At 37.6% G+C, this 12,653-nt stretch overlaps 1 protein-coding gene across 3 annotated transcripts in view; it reads left to right on the top strand.

The window, feature by feature from the left end:
- The first annotated feature begins 2,531 nt into the window (after nt 1-2,531).
- LOC129780410 (protein RCC2 homolog) overlaps nt 2,532-12,653 on the top strand; it is a 60,122-nt gene continuing 50,000 nt past the window's right edge. Inside the window, exon 1 of one of the 3 annotated variants that reach the window (XM_055788672.1) lies at nt 2,532-2,666. The gene's annotated coding sequence lies outside the window, so the exon portion shown is untranslated. Of the gene's footprint in view, nt 2,667-2,747; nt 2,886-12,653 lie in introns of those variants that run through there. The other 2 variants (XM_055788673.1, XM_055788674.1) reach the window with 2 other exon arrangements.

The following is a 12,653-nucleotide window of genomic DNA, read 5'->3' on the forward strand; positions in this document are numbered from 1 at the left end:
TTTTCTGATGTTTTTTTCAGGGATTTTTCTACTCAAATAAATCATTTTGAAGCCGATTTGGTTATGAAAAGGGACATCCCTATCTTTAAGAAGGCAAATGACGTTCCCTATCTTACAGAGGAGAAGGTTTAAAATTGTTTAGATAAATTAGGGAAAGATAACGTTATAACTCCTATTCTAACTAGTGAGTGGGCATACCCTGTGGTTGAAGTTGTCAAGAAAAACAATGTTTAAAAATAGTAATTAACTACAAAGTTTCTATTAACAAGGTAATTATACCGAATGCCTATCCATTGCAATTTGCTCAGGATCTCTTTGCTAGATTAGCTAGAAGTAACCTGTTTTGTGCGTTGGATTTAGAGGGAACGTACACACACCTATCAATGTCTGAACACTCACGAAAATTTATGGTGTTTATCGCAATTAAAGAACATTTTACATATAATAGACTGCTACAGGGCGCTTCCTCTAGTGCTATCTTCCAGCAAGAAATGGATCAAGTTTTGTATGACATTGAAAATCTTGTTGCTGCTTGTGATGGTTGTGCAAGCATGGCAATCGTTCCAATACTCAAAAAGTTTTTGCTAAGGCCTGGTATGCTGATTTTTAGCTTAGAGAATCAGAGTAATCCTTTTTTATTAAAGTATAGAAATAATAACATGGCATCAGAGGGTAGTTTCCCTTCTGAAAGGATATTTAGTTATACACCAAATATGTTGATCGATTTGATCAACCCAGAGAAGAATTATAAGCAAACGCTGGTACCACATTCGCTCGATGATGCTTCTAAATCTAATAATAAAAATTATCAACATGATCCTTTCGATACGCAGATGTCTGGGGTACAAGTATATCGTGGGGACAAGTATAACATTCTACATTTACGTGAAAAATGTTTTAAAGCAACATTTTCAAAACGATTCTCTAAAAAGTTATTACAGATTACGGTTGGAAACGAGACGACGACTACCGTTCATCCAATCCAGGTCAGAGTCGTTAGGGATACACAAGGAACATCGGGTCAGCCCAGGCCGTCGGGGAAGAGCTATTGTATATTGATTAGGGGGAAGGGGGAAGAGCTATTGTATATTGAATTACAATTTAGATTAGTTGAATTTTAGAGTGTATTCGAACATCTATCGAATGAGTATATTGTATACACACTTTAGATAACTTCAATTATTCGTGTATTCAGCATTCGGCGGGATAAACATACTGCTGTCAAAGTAGTTGTTGAAATAAAGTTCTTTTCCGACTTCGACTCCCAAACAAGTCACACGTCTTTTTATTATACTCCGAAGAATTTGACAAAGTATCATTTAGTAGTTTCCCTCGGATTTCCTTCGGTAATCCGGAACGCATTAGATAAAACAATGGTTATGAAAAGGAATAATTTACAATACAATTCATTGCAGTTCTTTAAAACGCTCGAACACTTTCATTCATTTATCACACAATTTTAAAAAATCCGTATGTTTAGAAAATATTGGATGATATTTGAAGAAATCACCTGATATTCCTGATCGTTACTGGCTATTTGTTCATTTCATCAAGATACTGAACAGATGGTTTTTTATCGACACATTCCAGACGGGTATGGGGACCATAGTGTTCAGATTTATTGAAAATAATTTATTTCATATCCTCTAACAACAATATATTTTTAAAAGTGACTAAAAAATAAGCAATATTTATTCCAAATATAGTTTTTCTTTTCTATTTCTCCTTGCCAATGTAAGTTTAAAGGAAATAGTTTGACAAAAGAAAACCTCAGTGAACAAGGATTCTCACATACTGCTTGACCGTAGCCAATTATCTGACACATTTTGACAAAACAAATTTGATCAAAGTGAACTGATCAAATATCTTCTTCTTCTTGAATGACGTCGCAACGTATGCATTAACAAGCGTCATTTATTAATACTTAGTTGAGATTTCCTAAGCCAAATAACACGCCTTGAATGTATTCCGAGGGGCAAGCTCTAGAATACGCGTGACCACAGTGCAAGTCTAAAGAAATTTCTTCGACGAAAAATCCTCCGCCAAAACGGGAATCGAACCCGAACATCCGGCATGATAATGTGAGACCACTCGGTCACGGGTTCTCATCAAATATATTTGATACAAAAAACGACAAGCAAATATTCAGTTATTGAATGTCCAACATTTCTTCGATCGCTTCTTTATTTATTTTACTTTATCTGTCAAAACGTGTCAAATATTTGACCTCCAGGCAAACAGTGTATATCCACCTTAAGGGATGTTGTTTTTCTCCGGTACCTATTAAGAATCGAGCCCGGATTCCCTATTATTTGCTTGAGTGCAAAAAATTTTGTTTTGTACAAGCTGACTGGTACCAAAACGGGTCTGTGGTACTATGGGTCTACGAGCTTGGGCACAAGCGTATTGTGTTTTGTTTACAAACAAAACACAGTAGATTTCCAATATGGCTGAAGAGTGATTTTAGCAAGTTGGCCCACCTTAGGATATACTTCTACGCGCCTTGACTGGTACGTCAGCGTAGGCAAAAGTAACGCGATAACAGTTTTGCGATCACCCGTGATATAACCGCTTGTATTGCTTTCAGTTTTGAGCTTGTTGGTTTGATCGTACAATTAGTTTATTTTTCATACTTAGTCTAGTGAAAATTCAAATATCGGCAGCAGGTTAGTTATTCTATTGAGTTAATGTATAATAAATATTCGGTCAGATACCATCGAAAATTAAAAAATCGATTAGGCATACAGTTTAATAATACAAGAAAGGTTTGGTAGTTGAATTTGAAGCTGATGCGAATAGTTGAGAGACATGATGTAAATATTGGTGTGTGTGGCAGTTGTTTACACGCGGAAAGAAATAAAAATGGAAGTGCATAGAAGCGAATGGTATACTGCCTTTTTAGAACTACTGTATTGTAAATGATTCTGATGTGCTAGAAACAGCCGGAATAAATTGTAGCAAAACAAGCGAAATATAACACATTTACTTAATGATCAAAATGTCTAACAATTCATGCGGAGTCCTTTCGATTATGTTCCTATCCAAACTCTCATCACGGACTGTTCCAAGTGAGCATCGGCTGGGAAGATTCTATAATGATATTCACATTCTCCAAGTGTATTTTCCTTATATAAATTCTATTTTGAAATATAACCGATTTGAGAAATGTAAAAAAGTTACATTGAATTTTGTAATGACAATCTTTGTTGTGCAGCTGTTTTACTCATGACTGCATTGATCTTCGTGTTCTGTTGGCATGAAGCAAAAATGACAATGGATTTTTAGAAGTTCTCTATATCAAATATGTTTTTGTCTATGTAATAAACCAGTGTATTTTTTGCAGGTTTCGTCATTCGAACCGCCGCAAAAAATCTCCGTGGCATACAGTTCAATAGTTGTTCCATATTTGTTTTGCCGCAAATTTCCTATTGGGTTTACATACAACCTCTATAATTCTATAATCCCTTAAATATGATATACAATCAATCGCAAAATTAAGTATACACCCCGTGTTGGTTTGTGATTTTTGAGGTTAAAGAGTAAATAATTAAAAACGACTCATGTTCATAGTAAAATTAATCCTTTTCACACGTAATGACAGAGGCGACGCGTGACCAACTGAGCTACCTGTTCAAATCATTTACAACATTAAAACAACAGTATTGCGATGACAGATTTTAACATTTTTATATCTCAACATCTATCTATACAGTAAAACCAGTTTTTTGTGCGGTTTTTATGTGATTTTTGACGTAGAACTACGTCTTTCATTAAGGTTTTTTATGAAATAAAATTAACGTTAATAACTATTTTTGCCGCGAACGGACTTTAGCGATTTACATACCAAACGAATCGGAAATTCCCTAAGATTTGTTTGATATGCTATACATTACAATCCCATGGTGTGTGGTTGAAATTCATGAAATCTTTAAGCGTTCCCATTTTCTCATACGTTCGTTCTGTCCATTTGTGTGCTTTCCCGAACACAGCTATCTATAACGGGCAACTTATCAACGAGCAACGAAGGGGAAATCTACTAGAGGCGAATGAACTGAAAAGTTTAAACCCTCTTAAAGCCAAAAAGAAGAAGAAGGGGAAATCGTAAGATTTAATGTTTCCGTGAACAAAGGAAAAGAAGAAGAACGATGGAGAATATTTGCCTACAGTATAAACAGTGGATCTTGCTGAGGCAAACTTCATTCTTTGTGAAGACACCGACTGGACAACACTGTTGCTGGGCGAGCTGGACGGCGATGGATCGAATGGTTTTCACAAGGCGGGTGGGGTGGAGGAGTAATACGAGGAAAAAGTAACCAAATTACTGACTCGCTGACGTCTCTAGCATTGCAATCATTGCATCAAACTGACGCCACTCCCCTAAGGTTCTGAGCTACACAATTGTGTGGGAAATCATCAAACTAGGCTATCGTCAGCTCACCAAGAAAATAAATGTTCTGGAATTTTGTTTGGTTTCGCATGACGGTATCAAAACTCTCTCCACAAAGGATGGCAGCTACGCTGATCTAGACCGGCAATATTAACAAATACGGCTTCTGTTGAGAAGAGCGCAAAACGGAGATAAGTGTGTGTATATGTAATTGCTTCAAGCCATCGATATATGGATATTTGTGTACGTACGTGCGTGCGTTTTAACATATTGCGCTGTTGCGGGTGAACATGTCGATCTGAACGTGGTGACAAGGAAGGAAGATAGCGAGAGGGAAATATTTGCGCTAGGGTATTAGTAATGAATCTCTGGTGAGGCAAATATTCTGCATTTTTCGAAGCAATTGACATTGTTTGTTTTCCGTCATCATAAAGGCTTCGTTGGTGCCTTTGACATTTCATCAATGCATTGAACTGGCGCTATGGTGAAGCAGGTGTTAAGGTTGTGCACCAAAAAATTATTTGAGGAATACCAAGTTGTATAAGTTATAATAAGTTATTAATTTATTTGGGTTCGCGTGCCAGTTGCATAACTGCCATCAACTAGGATTGCATTTGCGCTAATCTTGATCATAAGAGCGGTGCTACTAATTTCGAGGTTGTTGAAATTAACAGAAAGAGTTTATTTCGTTTATTTAGTCACCAAGAAAGTAAATGTCGTCGAATTAGAAATTTTGTATGTGATTTGGTTTCGCTTGTCAGTAGCAAAACTTTTTCCACTAAGGATGATAACTGCGTTTACAAGAATGAATCATCAAACAATAATCGTCAATTGATTCCATAAGAAAAAAAAATATTTCAGGGCGACCAAACTGGTAGAATGAATTTCTATAATTTCGTAGTATTATAAAATAACATTCGCAGTTATAAACAAGCGACTTGAATTAAGCTACAGCGTAGATCTACGTCAACCATGCGATCGTGTCTTGGACACAACCTCCTATAATTTTCATCCCATCAGTTTTATTTCATTAGGCTCATTTAGCAATTCAGCTGTAACAGTACCGAATTAATTCGTGTACATTTTTTATCTTAACCCTCCTGTGCTCGCGTGCAAAATCATAGCACGTATACTCGCGCACGGTGTCACAGACCGAAAATTGAACTTCTCTGTAATGTTGCCATTGTATATTTTCCAGGCTTTATTGGCATTTATTTGACGGAGAGGATATGATTGAATGAAAAAACTCAAAAAAAATGTTTTCTTCGTCTTTATTATGTTTTAATAGTCATCCAATTCAGCCTCCTCAAGATAGAGTAGTTTTTGATACTCCAACACAAATAATGAAATTCGAATTTTTCACTGTTATTAATTAAAAGTAAGCAACTGAATATAATTCATGGAAGTATAAAGAGCTATAAAATAACATAAAAACGTATTAATCGATTATGGTTTCATTGAAGTAAGAATCTGAACATAGCATAACTGCATGCTCGAAACAAACAATTTGTTTTTCATTTCATGCAGTTGTTGCGTGTTTTTTGGGTCTTTTTCGAAGATAAGAATGTATAACGACCTTCTAGATAATTACCAGATGATAAAGGTTCTGGAATTTAAAGTTTGCATATTTCAATATTCTTGGTAATATTCTTGGTCTCTGTTTTCTTGGTAAACTAAGAATTAATGCCTTTTTTAGATGGGGCATGAAAAGATGATATAAAAGAAACTCTAGGAACTCTAGGAACTTCCTTTTCTTTTTCTTGTTTTCATGTCGATATTGTCCATTATAAAAAAATATCCCCGAAACTGTAACTGTTAAAAATTACCATAAGCTACCAGTTAGTATACAGTTTACAAGTGAATTTCTTTCACAAGTGTGTGTATATGTATGACCATTATATTTAGCGAATAACTATACGAAAGTCAAACATTTATATTTTGCTTTTGAACGTATGAATCTAACAATGAATATATCGACGAATAGTTAATATTAGGCTGTCAAAAAAGTCCTACGGTATTTTTTTTTTAATTTTCATTTGTTCATAAAATTAGTTACAATCATCTGTTTTATGTCAAATATGCCCCGTTTTGTTCGATGACTTGTTCCCAACGAGATGCCAACTTCATAATACCCCTGTTATAGAAGCTCGCTTCCTTATTTCGACGACAGGTCTTACGGAGCGTGGCGCATCTTCGACGACCTCTACACCAGAACGAAAACGTTGAAACCATCGTTGTGCGGTGGAAATGGAAACTGTATCGGGTCCATAAACTGCACAAATTTTATTGGCAGCTTGAGATGCATTTTTGCCTTTTTCATAGTAGTACTGTAAAATATGTCGGATTTTCTCTTTATTTTGCTCCATATTTGCGACACTATAACTCACGAACGACTTAACCAAACAAAACACTGTCAAGGACTATATTATAGCGCACAAATACCTTTCCAACAAGCTGTAGTATGACTCGATACAATGAATACAACTAGAACTACGCGCTTACAACGACACCTCGCGGAAATACCGCAGGACTTTTTTGACAGCCTAATATATAGATCCGTTCAATCCAGTTGCAAAAGGGACTGAAATCAAATATAAATAGTCCGGTAATGATCTTATGCATGATATTCAATTAATATTCCACACCACTAACGTTAATTTATACATTTCATTCAACAATATTCTAGAATATGAAAAAAGGTGCTTGTCCAAAAAAGTTACTCCTATACTCGCGTTGGTGTGTCAGACCGAAAGTGTTAAAAAAGTGGCACACGTCCCCTTTATACCAACACATGCGATACGCTAAACGATGACGATCGACAAATAACGAAGCTAGAGAGAATCGCAAAGTCGTAGTGTTGATATTTTCAGTGTTCTGATACACTGTTACCATTTTTAGGCGTAAGAGTATTCATATCCATCGATAAACATTTGTTTTATGATGATGATGATGTTGAATTAAAGAGGCTTTAAAATTTGTTTTATCTATTACACATTAGCCGTTCAGGCGGAAGAGAATTCCTATTCTATCGATACACAACACATGTCGCCTTTTCAGCGTAACAATATTTCTATTATTCGAATGTTCACAGTTGGACTGTTCACCGCGGGACTGTTGTGCCAATAACCGATGCAGCAGACCGAAAATGATGATGGTCAGTTGAGGAGCTCTGAGTTCACTTAGTAGCGGGCACGCAACCATTTAGGCTACTTCTGCACCCGCAAGTTTTTGACGTAGGACTACGTCTAACCGGAAGATATAGGGGGTGAAATGGAAATCTAGGCACTGAACAAGTAGGAAAAAATGCAAGATTTGGAACGCTTATAACTCGAGCATTTCTCAATAGATCGCAAAGGTTTTTGCATCAATTGATAGGAAATATATCTACGCATCTATCATAATGAATAACATTTCATTTTTCTTGAGATAAATAATTGAATAATTGTGAAATATCAAGCATTGTCAAAATGCACTATGTGCCCATTTTTGATTGGTCCATTTTGTGCTCCTCAAATCGTACCGACCAAAACGGGCAACCAGAGCAGCAGCGAAATAGAATGAAGCACGATTGGAAAGGAAAAAGAAAAAAAATGAACGAAACATTGGTCGCAGTCTCACACATGCGTAATTCTCGAGCCAGCCAGTCAGCTTAAAAATCCCCGCTCCGCTGCCGTAACGGTCATTCTCATTCAAACCGTACACCACATCGGTTCGCATCACAACACATCAACAAACCAACCCTAGCAGCCATGTCTGGACATGGTAAAGGAGGAAAATGAAGGGAAAGGCAAAATCCCGCTCGAACCTTGATCTGGAGTTCCCGCTCGTGTTGATCTGGAGTTCCCCGCAAGGGTAGCTAGGCCGAGCGCGTTAGTACCAGTGCACCAATCCACCTAGAAAAACCGCATTCAGAACAGAACACATTCAGTTCGGTGGACATCAAGACAACAACAGGCAGTTGCAGCGAGTGGCGAATGGCAAACGCAATCGCAAAACGGCAGCAGGTAGCAGAAGAACAAAGTTTGTTCTTTGTGTTTGTGTTTGTTCTGCTTTGGTGGCAAATCCAGAACAAGGCGGCATCGAGGGCGTTCGAAATGGTTTTTTTTCAAAATCACGAGTACAAAGTTTTCTAAATTGGAACCATTCCATAAAACAAGGCGCTTTTCAGGGCCATTAAACCTTCCAAAAAAGAGTTTAGGAAATACAGTTCAATGCTTTCTAAAACATTATCCAAAATAATAATAAAACACAAATTGATTTTTTCATAATTTGTTTGCCAGGATCTGATGAGTATGTGAATTTGGCATTTGTTCTGAGCTTATTGATAGTTGGGGACATTTAGTTCGATAGTTCGACATTTAGCTAATTGGACGGACATGTAATGCGACTTATTTAGTTGGACATTTTTGTAAACATAGAGATCCAAATTATGACCCCACATTGAAAGTCGACACTGTACCACTGTTATCGCAAATGTTCAATTACAGGTTAAAATCGCCTCCAATACGACACTGAGTGGCGCTTCGGCACGTCGCATTGAATGTAATTTACTGTACAACATGTCACAAAGCTGGATGGGAAGAAATTTTCCAACTGTGAAAGCTGTGGCGAGTGGCAACAAATCGCTAAACAGCAAGGTTTAGCCGAACAAGATGGGGATATCGAGTGATAACAAAACAATAAACTCTTTAGATTGAAAATAATTTTGTGATCCTGAAAAGGACCCTTTTTAGCCTGCATGTGAATCCAACGAGCGAACAAATCGTAATGAATGTATTTTTGACGTAGGACTACGTCTAACCGGAAGATATAGGGGGTGAAATGAAAATCTAGGCACTGAACAAGTAGGAAAAAATGCAAGATTTGGAACGCTTATAACTCGAGCATTTCTCAATAAATCGTAAAGGTGTTTGCATCAATTGATAGGAAATATATCTACGCATCTATCATAACGAATAACATTTCATTTTTCTTGAGATAAACAATTGAATAATTGTGAAATATCAAGCATTGTCCAAATGCACTATGTGCCCATTTTTGATTGGTCCATTTTGTGCTCCTCAAATCGTACCGACCAAAACGGGCAACCAGAGCAGCAGCGAAATAGAATGAAGCACGATTGGGAAGGAAAAAGAAAAAAAATGAACGAAACATTGGTCGCAGTCTCACACATGCGTAATTCTCGAGCCAGCCAGCTTCAAAATCCCCGCTCCGCTGCCGTAACGATCATTCTCATCCAAACCGTACACCACATCGTTTCGCATCACATCACATCAACAAACTAACACAAGCAGCCATGTCTGGACATGAGAAAGGAGGAAAAGTGAAGGGAAAGATAAAATCCCGCTCGAAACGTGTTGGTCTTTAGTTCCGCGTAGGTGTATTCGCCAATTGCTCCGCAAGGGTAGCTAGGCCGAGCGCGTTAGTACCAGTGCACCAGTCCACCTAGCCGCCGTTATATAGTTTCGGCCGCCGAAGTGATCGAGTTGGGTGGCAAAACAGTGAATGAGCTGATGACCACCTATGCATTCCCTATCACAGCCATCATTTTGATTGTACGATATGTACATACGCCAAAAGATGCCTGGCGTTGAACATTTAATAAGTACAAAGCCTTCAGAAAAAAAAAATCAAGAATCAACTATGAGATAGTGAGAAAAAATTGAGAAAGTTTGTAAAAAAAAGCAAAAACACAACAAAGGTTCTTTTCAGAACCCCCAACATGTTCATAAAGAGTAAACAGTAAACTAATCCATTTTTCAGGTAGATAGGTAGGTATTTACGTAGGAGAAGAAAAGAATACAATATATTTAAAATATATATTTAGCAAAAGCTGTCCCCTTTGTATAGTCCTACGTCACTCCGGTTATGTCCCCGACATTACCCACCTATCTTTTTTTGCACTCCGGAAAGTGTTTTCCTAACACGAATTACGAAGGCGGATACGAACGCTCGATTATTCAATATTGCATTGAAGGATATGCCTTCATATCTTCTGCTCACTGAATTTCTACGCGAACCATTTGATGATTAGGCAAAATGTTGATAACCATTGCTCGACGTACATGTTGCGATAACACCTATTTATTAAACAATATAAGTTCGACGTACATGTCAAAATCGAAACTGAGTGCCTGAAGTTCATCAAATCAAGAAAATTCGCGATTCGAGAAGTACGTTCATTTGAGAGATGCAAACTTTAGAGGGAAATGTGAAATACAATAATCGTTTGATAATTCTTCCGATCACATATTTTGTAAGTCCTAGGCATCATACCAAACGTAAATGGACAGTAAGATGGCAGCGGAAATGGTCATGTCAAATTTCAAAAACCGACCATGTACATTTTGTTCATTGGCCCAAAAAAATGATCTGTGCAAAGTTTCAGCTCAATCGGACATGATTTAGGGGTGCCTCAAAGCGCTCAAAGTTTTGATTTTTTGATCCTTGGAAATCTTCCAAGAAAATCGAAATTTTTTGACGTGGGACTACGTCTAACCGGAATATATGGAGGGTAAAATGAAAACCTAAACACAGAACATGCAGGAAAAAATGAAAGATTTCGAATGCTTATAGCTCGAACATTTCGTACTGGATAGGAGAGATGTTTGCATCACTTGATAGGGAATATTTCTACGCATCTATCGCAACTAACAAAATGTTGTTGACGTAGGACTACGTCTAACCGGAAGATATAGGGGGTGAAATGGAAATCTAGGCACTGAACAAGTAGGAAAAAATGCAAGATTTGGAACGCTTATAACTCGAGCATTTCTCAATAGATCGCAAAGGTTTTTGCATCAATTGATAGGAAATATATCTACGCATCTATCATAACGAATAACATTTCATTTTTCTTGAGATAAATAATTGAATAATTGTGAAATATCAAGCATTGTCCAAATACACTATGTGCCCATTTTTGATTGGTCCATTTTGTGCTCCTCAAATCGTTCCGACTAAAACGGGCAACCAGAGCAGCAGCGAAATAGAATGAAGCACGATTGGAAAGGAAAAAGAAAAAAATGAACAAAACATCGGTCGCAGTCTCACACATGCGTAATTCTCGAGCCAGCCAGTCAGCTTAAAAATCCCCGCTCCGCTGCCGTAACGATCATTCTCATCCGAACCGTACACCACATCGTTTCGCATCACCTCACATCAACAAACCAACACAAGCAGCCATGGTTGGATATGGCAAAGGAGGAAAAGTGAAGGGAAAGGCAAAATCCCGCTCGAACCTTGATCTGGAGTTCCCGCTCGTGTTGATCTGGAGTTCCCCGCAAGGGTAGCTGATCGAGCGCGTTAGTACCTGTGTACCAGTCCACCTAGCCGGCGTTATATAGTTTCGGCCGCCGGAGTGATCGAGTTAGCTGGCAAAGCTGCTCGCGACGATAAGAAAACCTGCATTCGGAACAGAACACATTCGGTTCGGCGGACATCAAGACAACAGGCAGTTGCAGCGAATGGCGAGTGGCAAACGCAATCGCAAAACGGCATCAGGTAGCAGAAGAAAAAAGTTTGTTCTTTATACAAACTGCTTTGGCGGCAAATCCAGAACAACGCGGCATCGAGGGCGTTCGAAATGGTTTTTTTCAAAACCACGAGTACTAAGTTTTCTAAATTGGAACCATTCCATAAAACAAGGCGCTTTTCAGGGCCATTAAACCTTCCAAAAAAGAGTTTAGGAAATAAAGTTCAATGCTTTCTAAAACATTATCCAAAATAATAATAAAACACAAATTGATGTTTTCATAATTTGTTTGCCAGGATTTGATGAGTATGTGAATTTAGCAGTTGTTCTGAGCTTATTGATAGTTGGGGACTTTCCTGATTATTCAATTTTCACCAATTCTTAAATTGTTTCCAGATTTAAAGTACAGTAATCTACAATTAGTTCGACATTTAGCTAATTGGACGGACATGTAATGTGACTTATTTAGTTGGACATTTTTGTAAACATAGAGATCCAAATTATGACCCCACATTGAAAGTCGACACTGTACCACTGTCATCGCAAATGTTCAATTACAGGTTAAAATTACCTCCAATCCGGCACTGAGTGGTGGTAATGCGACGTGCCATTGAATGTAATTTACTGTAAAATATGTCACAAGCTGGATGGGAAGAAATTTTCCAACTGTGAAAGTTGTGGCGAGTGACAACAAATCGCTAAACAGGAAGGTTTAGCCGAACAAGATGGGAATATCGAGTGATAACAAAAACACAACACCAAAGTTTCTTTTCAGAACCATCAACATATTCA

Source organism: Toxorhynchites rutilus, chromosome 3, assembly GCF_029784135.1.
Source record: "Toxorhynchites rutilus septentrionalis strain SRP chromosome 3, ASM2978413v1, whole genome shotgun sequence".
Classification (NCBI taxonomy): Eukaryota; Metazoa; Arthropoda; class Insecta; order Diptera; family Culicidae; genus Toxorhynchites; species Toxorhynchites rutilus.